The sequence below is a fragment of the Thalassophryne amazonica genome, chromosome 2, assembly GCF_902500255.1.
Source record: "Thalassophryne amazonica chromosome 2, fThaAma1.1, whole genome shotgun sequence".
In the NCBI taxonomy this organism is placed as follows: Eukaryota; Metazoa; Chordata; class Actinopteri; order Batrachoidiformes; family Batrachoididae; genus Thalassophryne; species Thalassophryne amazonica.
Window position 1 is genome coordinate 82,618,416 of NC_047104.1, and position 23,551 is coordinate 82,641,966.

At 42.6% G+C, this 23,551-nt stretch overlaps 1 long non-coding RNA gene across 1 annotated transcript; it reads left to right on the forward strand.

The window, feature by feature from the left end:
• Positions 1–6,425: 6,425 nt before the first annotated feature.
• Positions 6,426–14,310, forward strand: LOC117502477. The gene is made up of 3 exons (XR_004558313.1): positions 6,426–6,526; positions 10,923–10,928; positions 14,298–14,310. It is a non-coding gene; the product is annotated as an uncharacterized LOC117502477 (long non-coding RNA).
• Positions 14,311–23,551: the final 9,241 nt, after the last annotated feature.

Sequence of the window (23,551 nt, forward strand, 5' to 3'; positions counted from 1 at the left end):
GGTGGGCTTTCTTGATGACAGTCGTGGTGTTGGTGTCCCAGGTGAGAGTGTTGGAGAGGTGGACTCCAAGATACCTGATGGAGGACAAGATCTCCATCGCAGCTCCGTTGATGTAGAGGGGGGAGGGGTGGTGGGGGCTGACCTGTGGAAGTCAACAACTATCTCCTTCACCTGTACGCTGTCTCATCCCCTTGGCTAATGAGCCCAATCACTGCTGTATCGTCTGCAAACTTAACATTAACTCACTTTTGCGTAAGTTCAGTTTATAGCCTGACACAAGCCCAAATGTATTAAGAAGTTCCAGAATGGAGGGAATGGCTACCTCTGCCCTTGATACAAACAACAGGAGATCATCCTTGTAGAGAGATAGTTTATGTTCAATGCCATACCACAAAATGCCATGTATAGAGTGGTTACCCCTTATAGCTATCGCCAACGGCTCAATAGCTAATACAAAAAGGAGGGGGCTGAGGAGACAGCCCTGTTGGGTTCCACGATGCAGACAGAATGGCTTTGAATAATTACTATTGGTGAGCACCATAGCTGAGGGACAGGCGTAAAGTAATTTCACCCAGGATAGAAAGGAACCTCCAACCCCAAACCTATGCAGAGCCTCAAACAAGTAGTCCTACTCTATTCTATCGAATGCCTTTTCCGCATCCATGGAAAGCAGGCATTCAGAGTCTGCTTGACTGGTTGAGTACATTATATTAAAAAGATGGCAAATACTAAAAAGGAATGTCTGTTTTTCACAAAACAAGTCTGATCATAGGAAATAATGTTCAGCAAAACTCTTTCCAGTCGGTTGGCTAAAACGTTTGCTAATATTTTATAGTCCGAATTTAAAAGCAAGATTAGTCTATAGGACCCGCACTCTAAGGGTTTTTTATCCTTTTTTGGAGTAGTATTATACAGGCTTGACTTAAAGTATTGCGAAGAACACCTCTGGTAAAAGAGTCTGTATATAATGTACTTAAAACAAGGGTAAATTTTTCAGCTAATGTGGCATAAAACTCACTGGGCAGACCATCGGGGCCTGGTGAGCAGCAAGGTTGTAATGAGTTTATTGCTGTCATGATCTCCTGCTGTTGTCAGGGTGCATCCAAGGTGGAGATCTCGTGTGGAGACCATCCACCCTTTTCAGGTTTCAAATCCCACAAAACCTCGGAGAGGTCGCCCGTACTGCAAGATCTCAGTAACATTGAGAAATGCATTGAGACGCTTTGATCGGGCTGCACTTTGACCGCAGCACACGGACAACACCATTAACGTCGCAACATAAAACTATTTTTATATTGTGCCTAAAATGCTTGTGAATATATTCTCTGGGTTTTTAGATGTTGTTATTGTGTTTATGTAAACATGCAAGAATCACAGACTGTCTCTCCATTATTTTCAATGGGAGCTGCTGTGAGCTACAATCGCTTCCTGATCATGTCGTTCTGGGGGAAAGTGAAGTTTGCTCTTTAACGTCTTGATTATTGTTCTTTACAACACTGTTTGTCCTCTTTGTTCCAGACTAATATATATAATATGTCTGAAATTTGGCTTCCGTTGATTAAATTCCACGCAGATTAAATGTAGCAGACACAGATCATTCGTTATAATTGTTTTAGCAAGTTTTCAGGGTATCATGCATGCAGTTTCTTATTAACGTGACGAAAAGCATAAAAAATTACTTTTTTGTAGTATAATATTCATTTCTTTAGGTCTCTAAAGAAATCAGAGAGAAGATTAGGATCATTGGCATTTTCAGAGCTATACAAATTATAATAGTAGTGCTGGAAAACATAATTTAGCCCCTGCTGGTCCGTAACAGTCCCTCCGTCCTGGGACATAACCCCATTGATAGTTTGCTTGGCCCTTCACATTTCAGTTGCCCTGCCAAAGATTCCCCAGCTTTATCTCTGTGTTCATAAGTGTCACTCCAGTTTCTTAACAATAAATATTCTATAGAATGTGAAGTAAGCATGTCATATTCCACAGCAAGTTTCAGACATTCTGTATATAAATCTTGAGAGGGATTCTGTGAGTTCTTATTATCTAAATCTGCTATTTGCTTTAACAAATCTTTTTTATTTAGAGATAGAGACACGTTTCTTATTAGCTGTAAAGGATATCACCTGACCGCGAAGATAAGCCTTAAGAGTCTCCCAGACAGATGAAATGGTGACATCTGGTGTCATGTTAATTTCTAAAAACAAGGAAATTTGATCAGAAATGAACTCTATAAAATTCTCATCACTTAACAAAAGAGAATTAAATCTCCAGAGTCATCTGGGAGACGCCACACCAGGTGTGTTCAATGTCAGTAATAGAGGAACATGGTCAGATATTACAATAGGTTGATAATCACACGACTTAACATGACAGGTTAATTTGTTATCAGTAAAAAAAAGTAGTCTATTCTGCTGTAGGTTTGATGAGCATTTGAAAAAGAGTACTGTCTGTCTTGCAGGTGTAAAAAACACCAGATATCTGAAATGCCATAGGCTGAAAGAAAAGCCTGTAAATAGGAAGCTGATTTTGTAATTGAATATCCAGTTCATACAGATGATCTATCCATCCCAGGGTCCAAACATAAATTAAAGTTACCTCCCATAATAAGTAAATGGGAATCCAAACAGGGCAGGAGGCCAAAGATGCGTGAAAAAAAATTGGGGTCATCACAATTTGGGGCGTATATATAACATTAAGACTGAGAAGTGAACCTGTTACTATAACATAACGGCTGCTAGAATCAGCCAGGGTTGAAGAAGGAGTAAAAGGAACCCTTCTGTTTATCAATATGGCAACATCTCTAGCCTTCCCTGTAAAAGTGGAAGGAGAAAGCTGCCCCACCCAACCAGATTTCAAATGGACATTATCTGCATTTTTTTAGATGAGTTTCTTGAATAAAGGCTATACCAGCACCCATATTTTTCAAATGAGTGACAACCGTCTTTCTTTTAACAGGGTGGTTCAAGCCTTTAACATCCCAGGTGAATCAACCGAAGTAGCCATTGCAATCATGTCAAAAAATATAATTATAATAAATTGGAAAACACACCAAAACTGTGTCCATTATCTCTAATATTGACTGACTGCTCAAATAAAATAAAAAAAACATAAAATGTTTGTCTCATAACATTGACAGTAGAATACAAAAACCCTCCCATGAACCCTCTGAACCCCCAGGTGACACTAGCTCTTGGAACAAACAGCACACCTACCCTCTCTAACTGAAATACTTCCATAACTATCCTGCCTCAAGCTCCTTAAGGCGGCATAATATTTTTTTCAAGATGGCGCTGTTGACGCAGCAGCCTGTTACTTCAGCTCTGCTCCCTCTTTTCCTACTTTCACTATTTTTAATACTTTTTAATGGTGTTTATTTGTCTTTATTTGCAGTGGGCGGTACCCTGTGCAAGTATGTACATGGGAAACCCACTTTTGTTACTCTTGTGATTATTTTTATGATGCTCTCTGCACTATTTGAGGCAGCGCGGGGAAATCCCTTTGTTTCCAGCTCCGGACGTCTCATTGTTTATAGCCGGGATCAGCTGCTTGGACTAAGAGACTCAATGTACAGCGGGCCGGGTCCCCGCTATGCTGAGCACCCAGACGTACCTGCAGACATTCGGAAGAAACGGAGGGGATGCAGGACGGGCGGACAAAGCGGAGAAGGACTTATATTCCATCTTCCAGAGGCTGTATAAGGGCTGCAGTCTCATGTGCTTCACGGAGATGTGGTTGGATAAACATGTACCGGACTCTTTAATCAACATGGACGGCTTCACACTCATCTGCGCAGACAGGACACTGGCGGACAGCGGAAAAAAGAGAGGAGGGGGGGGCTCGCCGTTTATGTGAATGAAAATTGTTGCAGCACAACTCATATTCACGTCAAAGACCAGATCTGCTCCTCAGACGTGGAGCTACCCGCGGTGAGCATGAGGCAGTATTATCTCCCACAGGAGTTTGGAAGTGTAATTACGCTCTGCGCGTATATTCCTCCCTCTGCAGGCGGAGCCCTCCTTAGTTGCCCTGGCTGTGTGTTTGGGGTCATTGTCATGCTAGAAGACCCAACCATGACCCAGCTTCAATGTTCTTACTGAGGGAAGGAGGTTGTTTGCCAAAATCCCGCAATACATGACTCATCCATCCTCCCTTCAATACGGTGCAGTCGTGCTGTTCCCTTTGCAGAAGAGCACCCCCAGAGTATGATGTTTCCACCCCCATGCTTCACAGTTGGGATGGTTTTCTTGGGGTTGTTCTCATCCTTTAAACATGGTAAGTGTAGTTGATTCCAAAAAGCTCTATTCTGGTCTCATCTGACCACATGACCTTCTCCCATGCCTCCTCTGCATCATCCAGATGGTCACTGGTGAACTTCAAACGGGCCTGGACATGTGGTGGCTTGAGCACGGGGACCTTGTTGCCCTGCAGGATTTTAAATCATGACAACATCATGTGTTACTAATGTAATCTTTGTGACTGTGGTCCCGGCTCTCTTCAGGTCATTGACCAGGTCCTACAAAGTTCTAACATGAAAAATAAGGCACCAAAAATTCAATAAATTAACTGGAAAAAAGGTGTGGTATCACCAAATTCAATGCACACTTCAGTGGTGTCTTGCTGATTATACGAGGGTAGGCTGAAAAGTTCTAAGGCTCACCAAGAAGGAGAAATGCCATTTCAATAAAACTTGGCATGCATTAAGTTCAACTCTTCTGATGACTAACTGTGTTTTTTTTCTTCCAGGTTGTGAGGTAGTTTGTGGTTCATAGCCAAGTTTGAAAGTTCGTGGTAGAGGGAAACAGCAAAAATGGACAAAATCTGGCATCGCGGTGTGATTACGTACCTGCATAAGAAGGGGTTAAAGCCCAAGGACATTCATGCGGATATGGTTGCAACATTAGGGGATGAAGCTCCCTCCATATCTACAGTGCAGAAATGGGCAGCTGAATTTAAGAGGGGCAGAGAGAGCCTTGAAGATGACCCAAGGTCTGGGCGGCCTGCAACAGCCACAACCCAGAAAAACATTGACCTTGTTCATGAAATGGTGATGGACGACAGACGATCGACGATTAATCAGCTAGCAGATGCTGTGGGAATATCCCGTGAGAGAATTGAACATATTCTGCATGAAGAACTTGGAATGTTAAAGGTGTCAGCTCGGTGGGAAACGCACCAGGCTAGTTATGTCAAAGGCAAACTTGGCGTAATTTGAAGAGGTTCCAGCCAATTACATGGAACGTTTTCTTACCCAGGATGAGTGTTGGGTTCACCACTTTGAACCAGAGACAAAAAAACAATCAATGCAGTGGAAACACCCAAGGTCACCACCTCCAAAGAAGGCCAAGGTCGTTTCGTCTGCGGGGAAGGTCATGGTTTCAGTTTTCTGGGATGCCAAGGGCATTGTGTTCGTGGACTATCTTGAAAAGGGACAAACCATAAATGGACAGTACTATTCTAACCTACTGAGACAGTTACGCGAGGCTATCAAAAAGAAGTGACCAGGAAAGCTGACGAAAGGGGTGTTGTTCCATCAAGATAATGCCCCAACTCACAAGTCAACAGTGGCCATGGCCACTATCGATGAGTGTGGATTCGAACTGGTAGATCACCCACCATACTCCCCTGACTTGGCACCCTCTGACTTTCATCTGTTCCCAGTCCTGAAAAAAAAACTTGGCTGGGAAGCACTACCGGAGCAATGATGAGGTGATGGCTGCCGTTGAGGACTATTTTGACTCTCAAGAAGAAAGCTTCTATGCCAAGGGAATCGAAGCACTCAAGCACCGCTGGAAGAAGTGTGTGGAGTTACAGGGAGACTATGTAGAAAAATAACCCTGAATTTGTTCAATTCGACAACTGCATCATAGTCAGCCTTAGAACCTTTCAGCCTACCCTTGTACTACAGCACTCAGTTTGGAAAAAGGTAATTTAAAAAAATCTGGAGAATTTTTTTATGGTTTGAATTTTCAATAGCATCAATATCATAAGTGTCCTGACACAAAATTTACTCCACACAGCAGTGGGGTCGTGCTGGTTATACTACAGCATGCAGTCATTGTGAAAAATTTTGTAGAATTTTTTTATTGATGGAATTTTCAAAAGCATCAATGTTATAAGGTGTGGTGCGACCAAATTCACTGCACATCACACATCAGTGTGAAGGCGTGCGCCACGCCAGCCCACCTCATGGTGTGGCTTCTCCTGCCTCGGCACGGTGCAGGGCAGTGCCCTGCGGGAAGCCTGCCACCGCGCAGAGGCGTGGGGTAATGGGTATGGCAGCTGGTGACTTTGGATGCCCCTCGGGCCCTTCTCGCAGATCTCCCCAGCTACAGTGCCTGCCAGGACCCCAACCCACGGCTGGCGCCTCGCAGCTGACTTAGAACTGGTGGGGACCTGGGGAATCCGACTGTTTAATTAAATGGTGGGTGTTGACGTGATGTGATTTCTGCCCAGTGCTCTGAATGTCAAAGGGAAGAAATTCAATGAAGCGCGGGTAAACGGCGGGAGTAACTATGACTCTCTTAAGGTATTTGTTTGCTAATCTTGGACTGCCTTTTTGTGTACCGGACCCTGCTTTACCAACCAATAAATGATCTTAATATTCAGAGGTGTGAGTTTGAGTCCTGCATTTGTGTCCAAATGTCTCTGTCCACTCAACCTGATACACAGAATATATTAACAGTATAGGCACTTTAAATTCAGAACAGGTAATAAGAAATTACACTAGGAAAGTTAAAAAGAGAAAGAAACAGGAACATCTGTGTCCAACGACATGGAGCTATTACAAAATGAGGCATGAACACTCAAAATCTGTCATGTGTCCCAATGTGGAGAATGTGAAATGCAAAAAACGTTATCATGTTCTTAGAGCCATAAAGCTCTGATGATAATTCATGAAAGTGAAATGAAACACTTGTTAAATCAAACACTTATTTAATACTTTGATTAAAGAATTACTACTATAAAAGTTAGAGTCTTGATTATCTTAATATGAATCATGAAACACATTTCAGTGAGATAATGTTAAAGTAGTCCATTTCAAATTTATAAAATCAAAAAGTAAAAGTCTTACCCCAAGAGGAAAAGTATGGTACATATGACCACAATATGAGTCCTGGTTGAGTATCGCAACATTTTAATCTTCTGGTAATAAAACGAGAATAGCAACTCAGAGGGAATATCTCCTGTAATAACGCTTGGAAAGTTCAGGTGAAGTCCAAAGTCTGACTGTGTAGAAAGGGTTCCTGCCTTCAGGTTTTTCGTTATAGATGTTGCAAAAGATCTTTTCTGGTCCACAAACACCACAGTGGCAGTCAAAAGGACACAGCAGAGACGCTACTTCCTGAAACCACTGAGGATAAACGATATGCATGACAAGCTACTGGTATCGTTTTATTGCTGTAGGCATTGACAGAGTGCAAAATTTCAGTGTGTGTCCTGGAAAATCATTGGCTGAACACTGACCTCCTTGGAGGAACGTTTCATGTTTCACTGCCTCAGCAGAGCGGCCAACAATAAAAGACCATTCCCACCATAGAACGTACCTATTTGCGTTGCAGTCCGCTCTCAGGAGATTCAAGTCCATCTCATTATCAAGTCCATCTCAACAGGCATTATAACAAAGTCCAGTAACACAGCTGCTCTACTGTACTGTATCATACTAATACAATAACATGCTTTTGGAGGGCGGTATGCATTTTCAAGAGGCCCGACGTCCATACCCAGTCGCCCAAAATGACAGCTATTCGCCCGTGTTAGACGAGGGCGAATAGCTGTCATTGCGGGTGACGGGATGAATGGAGGGACTCAGAAAAATGCATACCGCACGACAACAGCATGTTATTTGCATTATTATCACTTTTTACTGAGATACACAACACGTAGCGTGTACATAAAAAGTTGGTTCACTTTTGTCGTGTCTCGCGCTGTCTGGCACGCGCTGCTGTCCCTCATCAAGCTGGCTGCTTTAGCTGCTGTTCACTGTCGTGCTATCCATGAGAAAAATCATCCGGAATATCCATTGCGGACAGTTCTTTTTTTTTTCCTCTGCGGACAGTTCTTGGGCTGCGTGCGCTATGACGTCAATTGTTTATGCACAGCGGGCGGGTATAGCCAGATACCGTCGACGTAAATCTACAATACCGGCCCAGCAACGCCTCGGTAAAGTGATAATAATGTAATATACTGTGCATCCAGAAAGTATTCACAGGGCTTCACTTTTTCCACATTATGTTACAGCCTGATTCCAAAATAGAGTAAATTTGGTTGTTCCATCAAAATTCTACTCACAACACCTCACAATGACAACATGAAAAAAGGTTTTTTGAAATTTTTCCAACTTCATGAAAAATAAAAAACTAAAGCCATGGGGCCTTATGTACAAAGACTTGCTTTGACATTCTACTAAAAGTTGGCGTATGCCAAAACCCTGGCAGTGGCATAAGCACAAATGTATCCAAATGTATAAAAGTGTGTGTGTGTAGGCATGAATCCATGCACGTTTGGTTTGTAAATCCCACTGAACATAGAATTTAGCATGTGTGCACATGCACCAAACTACTCCCTGGCCACGCCTCCATTTGAATATGCTAATGTATTCAAATAGCCTGGTTGTGTCATGCTGAAGGCACCATAAGTGTACAGTGTTGTGTGTTTGAAGACATCATCCTCTCGGTGTTGTTGCATGTAAAAGTTAAAGAACTTTCACAGACACCGTGCAAAAACAACAAAAGCTGTGGTTAGATCGCCTTTCTCCCAGCTCGTGGTAATGTAAAATGGAAATTAAACAAGCGCATTTCTGTATGTAAATGCTGAACTGAGCTACGCACACACACTGAAGTAAAAAGATATTAGGTGCGCGGCGGCTGACAGTGTGTGACATTAACATGACACACTCTTTTATTGACAAATACTAAACACAGTTGGGGGCTTGTTAAAGCTCTCTAGTTCCACCATCAAGCAAAAGAAAACATATTACAACCCCAATTCCAATGAAGTTGGGACATGGTATACAATGTAAATAAAAACAGAATACAATGATTTGCAAATCCTCTTCAACCTATATTCAATTGAATACACCACAGAGACAAGATATTTAATGTTCAAACTGATAAACTTTATTGTTTTTGTGCCAATATTTGCTCATTTTGAAATGGATGCCTACAACATGTTTCAAAAAAGCTGGGACAGTGGTATGTTTACCACTGTGTTACATCACCTTTCCTTCTAACAACACTCAATACGCATTTGGGAACTGAGGACACTAATTGCTGAAGCTTTGTAGGTGGAATTCTTTCCCATTCTTGTTTGATGTATGACTCATCAGACCACAGCACACTTTTCCACTTTGCGTCTGTCCTGTTGTGTGTTGGGGGGGTGTGGCTGGACATTTTGGTGTTCTTTTCTTTTCTTTGCTCTCCAGGTGGTATGAAAACTGATTTGTCTGTGGAGAAGGTGCTGGCTGAAGAGTCCTTCACCCTCATCAACATTATGTGCAGCACCTGTGGATGGTGCTCACATGCAACCTTAAAGACTTTCAGCTGAAGCAGATAATTAGATGGCGTTCTGCATTTAAGCCATGTGTGATTCAAGCAGAATTGCCGGGAACTCGACCTTGTGATGTTCGTTTGTGAGACGCTGAGGACCGCGCCTGGGTTTGACACATCGTGCCTCTGAAGGAAGAAGGGTGAGGGACACATGCTGTCAGCACACATCAGAGGTGATTAATTGTTTGACTAATTGTTGATAGTAACTTGGTATTTTGTTACGCAGTATATTTGAATTGTGATGAGAGTTGTGCAGCTCGCTTCTCACTGCCGTGGCGTGCGGACCGGTGATCCTCCACCTGTTGTGAGAAGCTGCTCATTTGCATAAAGTTTAAAATACAGACCTGAATGTGTTGCTGATAGTGTGTGCCTTTTGAAGGATATTGGTTGTAACTGCTGACTTACCTCACCTCTTCTATCCTTCGCAGAGAGTCGGTTTGTCGTGTCCACCTGGGGGGTGTTTGGCGGTAACAGTGAGTCCAGAAGCGCCGGGCTTCGATCCTTTTGGGCGCTGGAGAGCGTGCCAGCCTTCACTCCACCAGAATGACGCTGTTTTAGTTTTTACACTTTGTTATGCACTAGAGGGTGAAAAATAAATTGTTTTTGTTATTGGAACCGCTTTCCAGTTATTTTAGCGCTGGGTTCCGTCAGACGCAGGTCCGCTCCTCAACTCGCGTCGATACATAACATGTCCATTTCAAATGAGCTCGGTTCCAGAGAAGGCAGCGGTGTTCCTGGATGTTGTTGATATATGGCTTTCGCATTGCATAGAAGAGTTTTAACTTGCACTTAGATGTAGCGACGAACTGTATAAATGGACAATGGTTTTCAATGTGGTTTTTTTTCAGTTTCTTGGGCCAACTGTGCTGGAAATTATAAATCTCTCATTAACTTCTGGATCTGTTCCTAAATGTTTCAAGTCTGCAGTGATTAAACCATTACTTAAGAAATCCAATCTCGACCCTAGTATATTGAAAAATTATAGACCGATATCAAATCTATCATTTTGTTCTAATATCCTGGAAAAAGTGGTTTTGCGACAGCTCGTGGACTACCTCACTGAGAATCATCTTTTGTGAGCCACTGCAGTCTGCTTTTAGAAAATATCACTCCACAGAGATAGCACTTACTAAAGTAGTGAATGACCTTTTGCGAGCAATGGACTCAGATACCACTACAGTCTTGGTGCTGCTGGATCTTAGTGCTGCGTTTCATACTGTGGATCATCATATTTTACTCAATAGGCTGGAGAATCACTTTGGGATTACTGGAACTGCTCTTGCATGGTTGACGTCATACCTGTCCTGTCGTTCTTACTGTGTATTGTGTAATGGCACCTCCTCTGACCGTAGGGACATGAAGTTTGGGGTTCCACAGGGATCCGTTTTAGGCCCCCTGCTTTTTTCCCCTTTATGTAGCACCCCTTGGGAAGATACTGCGGCGCTTTGGGATTCCCTTTCATTGCTATGCTGATGACACTCAATTGTACATAACAGTAACTGCTGGTAATCTCATTCACATAAAATCTTTGGAAGATTGCCTTGCATCAGTAAGAAGTTGGATGTGTAGTAACTTCCTACTTTTAAATTCTGATAAGACTGAAGTTATGGTCCTTGGTCCAGCGAGGTATCGGCATCAATTTGAACAGCTAGCACTTATCTTAGGTTTGTATGTTATACATCATACAGATAAAGTGAGGAACCTTGGAGTAATTTTTGATCCTATGCTGTCCTTTGACCTCCACATTAGAGACATTACTAGGACTTCTTTCTTCCATTTACAAAATATAGCAAAGATTCGTCCCATCCTGTCTATGGCTGATGCTGACACTTTGATTCATGCATTTGTCTCTTCTAGATTAGACTATTGTAATGCTCTATTTTCTGGCTTACTGCAGTAAGCCAGAATTAGGGGTCTTAAACTGGTTCAGAATGCTGGTGCCAGACTTTTTGTTGTGTGTTGGGGGGGGTTTGGCTGGACATTTTGGTGTTCTTTTCTTTTCTTTTCTTTGCTCTCCAGGTGGTATGCAAACTGATTTATTGTCTGTGGAGAAGGTGCTGGCAGAAGAGTCCTTCACCCTCATCGACGTGATATGCAGCACCTGTGGATGATGCTCACGTGCAACCTTAAAGACTTTCAGGCTGAAGCAGATAATGAGATGGCGTTCTGCATTTAAGCCATGTGTGATTCAAGCAGAATTGCCAGGAACTCGACCTTGTGACGTTCGTTTGTGAGACGCTGAGGACCGCGCCTGGGTTTGACACATCGTGCCTGTGAAGGAGGACGGGTGAGGGACACATGCTGTCAGCACACATCAGAGGTGATTTGATTGTCTGAATAATTGTTAACAGTAATTTGGTATTTTGTTACGCAGTATATGTGAATATTGATGAGAGTTGTGCAGCTTGCTTCTCACGGCTGTGGCGTGCGGACAGATGATCCTCCACCTGTTGTGAGAAGCTGCTCATTTACATAAAGCTTAAATTCAGACCTGAATGTGTTGCTGATAGTGTGTGCCTTTGAAGGATATTAGTTGTAGCTGCTGACTTACCTCACCTTTTCTATCCTTCACAGAGTCGGTTTGTCGTGTGCACCTGGGGGGTGTTTGGCGGTGAATCTGAGTCCAGAGGCGCCGGGCTTCGATCCCTTTGGGCGCTGGAGAGCGCGCCGTCCTTCACTCCACCAGACAGACGCGTTTTATGTTTGTACACCGAGTATTGCACAAAAGGGGGAAAATAAATTGTTTTGTTATTGGAACCGCTTTCTGGTTATTTTAGCGCTGGGTTCAGTCAGACGCAGGTCCGCTCCTCAACCCGCGTCGGCACATAACACTTTTGACACAAAGCACAACGTTTGACCACATTATGCCCGTTTTGGTGTCCCTGCACTGGCTTCCAGTTGCTTCAAGATTGGATTTTAAAGTACTGTTATTAGTTTATAAAATTTTTCATCGACTTGCACCTCCCTATCTAGCTGACCTGTTAAGCCCCTATGTACCAGCTCAGGCCCTGCGTTCTCAGGGTGCAGGACTTCTATGTATTCCCAGGGTGAATAAAAAGTCTGCCAGTCACAGAGCTTTCTCCTACCATGCCCCAGCTCTGTGGAACGATCTCCTGGCACACATTCGGCAGTCGGATACTGTGGAGACTTTTAAGTCACGTTTAAAGAATCATTTGTTTTCCCTGTTTTATCATTAGTGTTATGATGTGTTTTTTATTCTTGTTTTCTTTTATGGTCGTCTTTTTATTGTGTTTTAAATTTTTAATTCAGTTTTTTTTTTATGTTGTGTGAAGCACCTTGAGACAATTTCATTGTGAATTGGCGCTATATAAATTAATAAATTTGAATTTGTTTTCTGAAGTGTTCCTGAGCCCACATGGTAAGAATGTCGGTTTTTAATGCAGTGCCACCTGAGGGATCGAAGATCACGGGCATGCAATGTTAGTTTTCGGCTTTGCCGCAAACATGTAGAAAGCTCTCCAGATTCTCTGAATCTTCTGATTATATTATGAACTGTAGATGATGGAATCCCTAAATTCCTTGCAATTGAACATTGAGAAACGTTGTTAAACTGTTGGACTACTTTTTTCACACAGTTGTTCACAAAGTGGTGATCCTCGCCCCATATTTGCTTGTGCCTTTTGGGGATGCTCCTTTTATACCCAGTCATGACACTCACCTGTTGAAATGTGTTGCAGGCATCCATTTCAAAATGAGCAAATATTTGCTCAAAAACAATAAAGTTTATCAGTTTGAACATTAAATATCTTGTCTTTGTGGTGCATTCAGTTGAATATAGGTCGAAGAGGATTTGCAAATCGTATTTTGTTTTGGGGCAGCACAGTGGCTTAGTGGTTAGCACTGTTGCCTCACAGCGAGAAGGTTGTGGGTTCAATTCCCATGGCCTTTCTGTGTGGAGTTTGCATGTTCTCCCCGTGTTTGCGTGGGTTTCCTCCGGGTGCTCCGGTTTCCTCCCACATCCAAAGACATGCGGGTTAGGTGGATTGTAATCTTTAAAATTGTGTGTGTGTGTGGGTGTGTCTGTGTTTGTTTGTCTATTTGTGGCCCTGCGACAGACTAGCGTCCTGTCCTGGGTGTACCCCGCCTCGCGCTCTATGACTGCTGGGATAGGCTCCAGCCCCCCGCGACCTTTAATTGGATTAAGCGGTAGAAGATGGATGGATGGATGTATTTTGTTATTATTTACATTTTAAACAACGTCCCAACTTCATTGGAATTGGGGTTGTAATTTAAAAAACATTTGAATGCACACACGCCCAAATGTGATCACACTGGTTTTCGTTCGGAACAATTACACTGATAAATTATTTAACCACCAACCACACCGTGCAGCCTCCAATCAGATGCGCATTTGCGCACCACACATGGCTTGAACATTGATGGAATGAAAATGTTTCCTCTTAACAAAAACAAAATTTAGCATGTGATGGCGCCTTCATGGCAATTTGTGTGCAGTCAGTAGCTCCGATTACATTCTGGAAACCGGCTTTCGCTGCAAAGTGCTCTGTAATGTTGGGATGTACCTGGATGAGATTCGGATGATTGCTTCCACACAGCTGGTGGCTCGGCATCAGTTGATGCCAGGAAGCCCAGTGTGGTCACCACCTGTTTGGGCACAGACAGCACCTGGCTCCTTGCCATATTACACTCTGGGCCGGCCACAGCTCTCTGCGCAACTCCAGTGACATGAGTGAAAACAAAGTTTTTGTGTTATCATTCATATTCTCTTAGAAATGCCCCCCCCCCAGGAAAAAAATGTTGCCATGGTATGTAAACTTTTGAGCACAACTGTACCTTCGATCTGCTGTGGTACTCGAAAAGTTAATCGTTGCATTCACTGAATACACGCTCACATCGGATTGCACCATTTGCAAGGTGTTTCAACAACGCTAATGCAGCTATTGTTAGTGCCATTTTACGCATCACATTGCACATGCTTTTTATATCCATCCATATAACTGCAAACATGTGGGTGCGTTAATTGCTCGTCACTGTGTTACTGATCTGCACATCACTCTGATGACTTGTTGTTTTCACACTATTAACAGTGTCCCAGCACCACCTTTACATGTCCACAGTGGAACAATAGCTGTAGAAACATGCGTATGCCAGCCAGGATTTTTGCGTGATGCACAGCATATTTCCGCGGTCATTTCACGATTGATACGTCTGAACGATGGCATGGAGACGGACGTACACCAGGTTTTTGTGTGTAAGCACGCTTTGTACATGAGGCCCCAGGTCACACCAAATAATAAAGCCATGAATAATGAGCCACATATGGGTTTGTCAGAACTTTCAGTGATTATTCGAATAATGAGCCACGTATATGAACATTGCACAAACAATTAAAAAACACTGCAAGTGAGTGCGAGTGATTGCGTCAGAGCACCGCATCACAGCGCAGTTCATCTGATCGATTATAACAAGATGTTAAATCTATCATAAACATACTTTTACAGCTACTCATAAGAAGGAATGAACATGCAACTGTTTTAGCAAGCTATTTTACAATATAAACATTAACAAATAATTACCTTTTAGACTGTTCCAAATACATTCTCCACCTCATGAAGCGCAAGAAAGAGAGGAAAAAAGCTCCAGCTGAAATGGTCCTCTGTGATTCCGGAAGCAATTAGACAGGTGTTTTCTGAGAGAAAATGATTCATCTGCTATGAAATAATTATTTTATATATGCAGCATACAGCACACAAAACAGGCGGGATTGTCACAACGAAGTGCGTGAGAGGGTGGAGCCAAAATAGCCTGTCCAAAAATAGCCTACCCTGTCCTCGTAGCCGGCAGGTGGTCAGATAAGGGGCTTCTAACAGCCTCGTCCTCACCACAAACATGTCTCTAACATCTTCCTTTGTCCTCATAGTACCTTGTACACAAACTGCCCCACGCTAAATTTTTAATTTCTCGAAATTAGCACCACGTTCAGAGATGAGCCTTGTTAGCTGTATATTCTGCCTCTAAGAGCCACTATTCTCCCACTTTTGTTGAATAACTCGATTCATACCAAAAAAATGTTATGTGGCTCATTATCCATAGAATAGCAGAGAACTTTATTGTCATTGTGGACACAATGAAACTTCATTTTAGCAGCATCTCTTCAGCACCAAATCATTCAGAAAGCCAGCATATCATAAAAACAGTATATCATAAAAAGAGCAACATATCACATCCAACCACGCAGAACTAATAACAACATATATATACATACAACAGATGCTAGATGTGTGCTGATGCAGACTCACATACGAGGGTAGGCTGAAAAGTTCTAAGGCTCCCCATGAAGGAGTAATGCATTAACTGCATTATAGTGAGTCTTAGAACTTTTCAGCCTACCTTCGTAAAGTGCATTATTAGAGGAAAAAGTGCTGATGTACATAGGGTGCAATTAAGGAGAAGGATTTATACACTTGACCGCTTGCGGGTAAAAGCTATTTAGCAGTCTGTTGGTGCATGCACCTTGTGCCCTGCATCTCCTTCTGGAAGGGAGGGGGTGAACAGCTGGTGTCCAGGGTGTGTGGGGTCTTTAGAGATGGAGCTGGCTTTCCTCTGAAGCCTGCCAGCATAAATCTCAAACAGAGGGGGCAATGCGTGTGCACATGCTCGTGCATGTGTGTGCGTGTGTGCGCAGAGTGCAATGGTAAACGTATGGAACCAAATTTGCACACTAAAAGGAACCAAGCCGCACTCTAAATGCAATGCAACACAAATGGGATGAATTAATCCATGTCATGTGACATAAAAAGCACCAATCAAATGACAAGCATCCACTCAGCCATTATATAAATTAAATCATATAGCCTGTATTGTTCCACTCCTAATGTGAAGCATGCTCACAAGCTGAGGTTCTGGTGTATGAAGTTGTGGAGCAATACATGGAGTACTTTTGCAGGAATTGCTGTACTTTTCAGTTAACATATTGATTTTACAATATGTGTTTATGTGTTCTACTATTCAAAGGAACTGTTTACACAGAGACTGCTACCTGCTGCTTTGGACTCTGAACTAACAGTCTTTTTCAAGACTTTTTCAAGACTTTTTCACTTGTGCTTTTTCACTTCACCTGTGCTGCTCCACAGCGTGTCTGGTGGATTTTTTATTTTATTTTATTTTTTAGCACCGTTGTCGTGCGTTACTTGTGCTGTTCCATGGCCTGTCTGGTGGATTTTTATTTTATTTTTTAGCACTGTTGCCATGCGTTACCTGTGCTGCTCCACAGCCTGTCTGGTGGATTTTATTTTATTTTATTTTTTAGCACTCTTGCCGTGCGTTACCTGTGCTGCTTCTTGGCCTGTCTGGTGGATTTTTATTTTATTTTTTAGCACTGTTGCCGTGCGTTACCTGTGCTGCTCCACAGCCTGTCTGGTGGATTTTTATTTTATTTTATTTTTTAGCACTGTTGCCGTGCGTTACCTGTGCTGCTTCATGGCCTGTCTGGTGCCTTAACTAAAGCACTCCTTCTGTTGAATTACCTCTAAATTATTTACACATTATTCACTTTGCGTGTTTTTAGGAATCCGCTAGGTTAGCGTAGCTACTAGCTCTTAGCCGATTTAGCATGGCGGCTTCTCCTGTCTCTCCCGCACTTTTCTGCTCTGGGTGTGAAATGTTTAGTTATTCCTCGGCCTCCTTTAGCAGTAACGGTACTTGTAATAAGTGTAGCTTATTCGTAGCTTTGGAGGCCAGGTTGGGCGAATTGGAGACTCGGCTCCGCACCGTGGAAAATTCTACAGCTAGCCAGGCCCCTGTAGTCGATGCGGACCAAGGTAGCTTAGCCGCCGTTAGTTCCCCCCTGGCAGATCCCGAGCAGTCGGGAAAGCAGGCTGACTGGGTGACTGTGAGGAGGAAGCATAGCCCTAAACAGAAGCCCCGTGTACACCGTCAACCCGTTCACATCTCTAACCGTTTTTCCCCACTCGACGATACACCCGCCGAGGATCAAACTCTGGTTATTGGCGACTCTGTTTTGAGAAATGTGAAGTTGGCAACACCAGCAACCATAGTCAATTGTCTTCCGGGGGCCAGAGCAGGCGACATTGAAGGAAATTTGAAATTGCTGGCTAAGGCTAAGCGTAAATTTGGTAAGATTGTAATTCACGTCGGCAGTAATGACACTCGGTTACGCCAATCGGAGGTCACTAAAATTAACATTAAATCGGTGTGTAACTTTGCAAAAACAATGTCGGACTCTGTAGTTTTCTCTGGGCCCCTCCCCAGTCGGACCGGGAGTGACATGTTTAGCCGCATGTTCTCCTTGAATTGCTGGCTGTCTGAGTGGTGTCCAAAAAATGAGGTGGGCTTCATAGATAATTGGCAAAGCTTCTGGGGAAAACCTGGTCTTGTTAGGAGAGACGGCATCCATCCCACTTTGGATGGAGCAGCTCTCATTTCTAGAAATCTGGCCAATTTTCTTGGATCCTCCAAACTGTGACTGTCCAGGGTTGGGACTAGGAGGCAGAGTTGTGGTCTTATACACCTCTCTGCAGCTTCTCTCCCCCTGCCATCCCCTCATTACCCCATCCCCGTAGAGACGGTGCCTGCTCCCAGACCACCAATAACCAGCAAAAATCTATTTAAGCATAAAAATTCAAAAAGAAAAAATAATATAGCACCTTCAACTGCACCACAGACTAAAACAGTTAAATGTGGTCTATTAAACATTAGGTCTCTCTCTTCTAAGTCCCTGTTGGTAAATGATATAATAATTGATCAACATATTGATTTATTCTGCCTAACAGAAACCTGGTTACAGCAGGATGAATATGTTAGTTTAAATGAGTCAACACCCCCGAGTCACACTAACTGTCAGAATGCTCGTAGCACGGGCCGGGGCGGAGGATTAGCAGCAATCTTCCATTCCAGCTTATTAATTAATCAAAAACCCAGACAGAGCTTTAATTCATTTGAAAGTTTGTCTCTTAGTCTTGTCCATCCAAATTGGAAGTCCCAAAAACCAGTTTTATTTGTTATTATCTATCGTCCACCTGGTCGTTACTGTGAGTTTCTCTGTGAATTTTCAGACCTTTTGTCTGACTTAGTGCTTAGCTCAGATAAGATAATTATAGTGGGCGATTTTAACATCCACACAGATGCTGAGAATGACAGCCTCAACACTGCATTTAATCTATTATTTGACTCTATTGGCTTTGCTCAAAAAGTAAATGAGTCCACCCACCACTTTAATCATATCTTAGATCTTGTTCTGACTTATGGTATGGAAATAGAAGACTTAGCAGTATTCCCTGAAAACTCCCTTCTGTCTGATCATTTCTTAATAACATTTACATTTACTCTGATAGACTACCCAGCAGTGGGGAATAAGTTTCATTACACTAGAAGTCTTTCAGAAAGCGCTGTAACTAGGTTTAAGGATATGATTCCTTCTTTATGTTCTCTAATGCCATATACCAACACAGTGCAGAGTAGCTACCTAAACTCTGTAAGGGAGATAGAGTATCTCGTCAATAGTTTTACATCCTCATTGAAGACAACTTTGGATGCTGTAGCTCCTCTGAAAAAGAGAGCTTTAAATCAGAAGTGTCTGATTCCGTGGTATAACTCACAAACTCGTAGCTTAAAGCAGATAACCCGTAAGTTGGAGAGGAAATGGCGTCTCACTAATTTAGAAGATCTTCACTTAGCCTGGAAAAAGAGTCGCTCTATAAAAAAGCCCTCCGTAAGGCTAGGACATCTTTCTACTCATCACTAATTGAAGAAAATAAGAACAACCCCAGGTTTCTTTTCAGCACTGTAGCCAGGCTGACAAAGAGTCAGAGCTCTATTGAGCTGAGTATTCCATTAACTTTAACTAGTAATGACTTCATGACTTTCTTTGCTAACAGAATTTTAACCATTAGAGAAAAAATTACTCATAACCATCCCAAAGACGTATCGTTATCTTTGGCTGCTCTCAGTGATGCCGGTATTTGGTTAGACTCTTTCTCTCCGATTGTTCTGTCTGAGTTATTTTCATTAGTTACTTCATCCAAACCATCAACATGTTTATTAGACCCCATTCCTGCCAGGCTGCTCAAGGAAGCCCTACCATTATTTAATGCTTCGATCTTAAATATGATCAATCTATCTTTGTTAGTTGGCTATGTACCACAGGCTTTTAAGGTGGCAGTAATTAAACCATTACTTAAAAAGCCATCACTTGACCCAGCTATCTTAGCTAATTATAGGCCAATCTCCAACCTTCCTTTTCTCTCAAAAATTCTTGAAAGGGTAGTTGTAAAACAGCTAACTGATCATCTGCAGAGGAATGGTCTATTTGAAGAGTTTCAGTCAGGTTTTAGAATTCATCATAGTACATAAACAGCATTAGTGAAGGTTACAAATGATCTTCTTATGGCCTCGGACAGTGGACTCATCTCTGTGCTTGTTCTGTTAGACCTCAGTGCTGCTTTTGATATTGTTGATCATAAAATTTTATTACAGAGATTAGAGCATGCCATAGGTATTAAAGGCACTGCGCTGCGGTGGTTTGAATCATATTTGTCTAATAGATTACAGTTTGTTCATGTAAATGGGGAATCATCTTCACAGACTAAAGTTAATTATGGAGTTCCACAAGGTTCTGTGCTAGGACCAATTTTATTCACTTTATACATGCTTCCCTTAGGCAGTATTATTAGACGGTATTGCTTAAATTTTCATTGTTACGCAGATGATACCCAGCTTTATCTATCCATGAAGCCAGAGGACACACACCAATTAGCTAAACTGCAGGATTGTCTTACAGACATAAAGACATGGATGATCTCTAATTTCCTGCTTTTAAACTCAGATAAAACTGAAGTTATTGTACTTGGCCCCACAAATCTTAGAAACATGGTGTCTAACCAGATCCTTACTCTGGATGGCATTACCCTGACCTCTAGTAATACTGTGAGAAATCTTGGAGTCATTTTTGACCAGGATATGTCATTCAAAGCGCATATTAAACAAATATGTAGGACTGCTTTTTTGCATTTACGCAATATCTCTAAAATCAGAAAGGTCTTGTCTCAGAGTGATGCTGAAAAACTAATTCATGCATTTATTTCCTCTAGGCTGGACTATTGTAACTCATTATTATCAGGTTGTCCTAAAAGTTCCCTAAAAAGCCTTCAGTTAATTCAAAATGCTGCAGCTAGAGTACTGACGGGGACTAGCAGGAGAGAGCATATCTCACCCATATTGGCCTCTCTTCATTGGCTTCCTGTTAATTCTAGAATAGAATTTAAAATTCTTCTTCTTACTTATAAGGTTTTGAATAATCAGGTCCTATCTTATCTTAGGGACCTCGTAGTACCATATCACCCCATTAGAGCGCTTCGCTCTCAGACTGCAGGCTTACTTGTAGTTCCTAGGGTTTGTAAGAGTAGAATGGGAGGCAGAGCCTTCAGTTTTCAGGCTCCTCTCCTGTGGAACCAGCTCCCAATTCAGATCAGGGAGACAGACACCCTCTCTACTTTTAAGATTAGGCTTAAAACTTTCCTTTTTGCTAAAGCTTATAGTTAGGGCTGGATCAGGTGACCCTGAACCATCCCTTAGTTATGCTGCTATAGACGTAGACTGCTGGGGGGTTCCCATGATGCACTGTTTCTTTCTCTTTTTGCTCTGTATGCACCACTCTGCATTTAATCATTGGTGATCGATCTCTGCTCCCCTCCACAGCATGTCTTTTTCCCGGTTTTTTCCCTCAGCCCCAACCAGTCCCAGCAGAAGACTGCCCCTCCCTGAGCCTGGTTCTGCTGGAGGTTTCTTCCTGTTAAAAGGGAGTTTTTCCTTCCCACTGTAGCCAAGTGCTTGCTCACAGGGGGTCGTTTTGACCGTTGGGGTTTTACATAATTGTTGTATGGCCTTGCCTTACAATATAAAGTGCCTTGGGGCAACTGTTTGTTGTGATTTGGCGCTATATAAAAAAAAAATTGATTGATTGATTGATTTTAATAACAGCCAAAATGTCCATGTTGAACAAAGGACAGTAAATCTGCAAGAATCAAAATCTGTAGCTGCCACAGAATACATTAACAGTACAGTCACCTTAAATTCAGACCAGATAATAGAAATTACACTAGGAAAGTAAAAAAGAGAAAGAAACAGGAACATCTGTGTCCATCTAACTCAACAAAAATATAAACGCAACACTTTTGGTTTTGCTCCCATTTTGTATGAGATGAACTCAAAGATCTAAAACTTTTTCCACATACACAATATCACCATTTCCCTCAAATATTGTTCACAAACCAGTCTAAATCTGTGATAGTGAGCACTTCTCCTTTACTGAGATAATCCATCCCACCTCACAGGTGTGCCATATCAAGATACTGATTAGACACCATGATTAGTGCACAGGTGTGCCTTAGACTGCCCACAATAAAAGGCCACTCTGAAAGGTGCAGTTTTGTTTTACTGGGGGGGGATACCAGTCAGTATCTGGTGTGACCACCATTTGCCTCATGCAGTGCAACACATCTCCTTCGCATCATCCGCGAAGAGAACACCTCTCCAACGTGCCAAACGCCAGCGAATGTGAGCATTTGCCCACTCAAGTCGGTTACGACGACGAACTGGAGTCAGGTCGAGACCCTGATGAGGACGACGAGCATGCAGATGAGCTTCCCTGAGACGGTTTCTGACAGTTTGTGCAGAAATTCTTTGGTTATGCAAACCGATTGTTTCAGCAGCTGCCCGAGTGGCTGGTCTCAGACGATCTTGGAGGTGAACATGCTGGATGTGGAGGTCCTGGGCTGGTGTGGTTACACGTGGTCTGCGGTTGTGAGGCTGGTTGGATGTACTGCCAAATTCTCTGAAACGCCTTTGGAGATGGCTTATGGTAGAGAAATGAACATTCAATACACGAGCAACAGCTCTGGTTGACATTCCTGCTGTCAGCATGCCAACTGCACGCTCCCTCAAATCTTGCGACATCTGTGGCATTGTGCTGTGTGATAAAACTGCACCTTTCAGAGTGGCCTTTTATTGTGGGCAGTCTAAGGCACACCTGTGCACTAATCATGGTGTCTAATCAGCATCTTGGTATGGCACACCTGTGAGGTGGGATGGATTATCTCAGCAAAGGAGAAGTGTTCACTATCACAGATTTAGACTGGTTTGTGAACAATATTTGAGGGAAATGGTGATATTGTGTATGTGGAAAAAGTTTTAGATCTTTGAGTTCATCTCATACAAAATGGGAGCAAAACCAAAAGTGTTGCGTTTATATTTTTGTTGAGTGTACATGCAGCTATTACAAAATAAATCATGAATGCTCAAAGTCAATCAATCAATCAATCAATTTTATTTATATAGCGCCAAATCACAACAAACAGTTGCCCCAAGGCGCTTTATATTGTAAGGCAAGGCCATACAATAATTACGTAAAAACCCCAATGGTCAAAACGACCCCCTGTGAGCAAGCACTTGGCGACAGTGGGAAGGAAAAACTCCCTTTTAACAGGAAGAAACCTCCAGCAGAACCAGGCTCAGGGAGGGACAGTCTTCTGCTGGGACTGGTTGGGGCTGAGGGAGAGAACCAGGAAAAAGACATGCTGTGGAGGGGAGCAGACATCAATCACTAATGATTAAATGCAGAGTGGTGCATACAGAGCAAAAACAGAAAGAAACACTCAGTGCAACAAGGGAATCCCTCAGCAGTCTAAGTCTATAGCAGCATAACTAAGGGATGGTTCAGGGTCACCTGATCCAGCCCTAACTATAAGCTTTAGCAAAAAGGAAAGTTTTAAGCCTAATCTTAAAAGTAGAGAGGGTGTCTGTCTCCCTGATCTGAATTGGGAGCTGGTTCCACAGGAGAGGAGCCTGAAAGCTGAAGGCTCTGCCTCCCATTCTACTCTTACAAACCCTAGGAACTACAAGTAAGCCTGCAGTCTGAGAGTGAAGCGCTCTATTGGGGTGATATGGTACTATGAGGTCTCTAAGATAAGATGGGACCTGATTATTCAAAACCTTATAAGTAAGAAGAA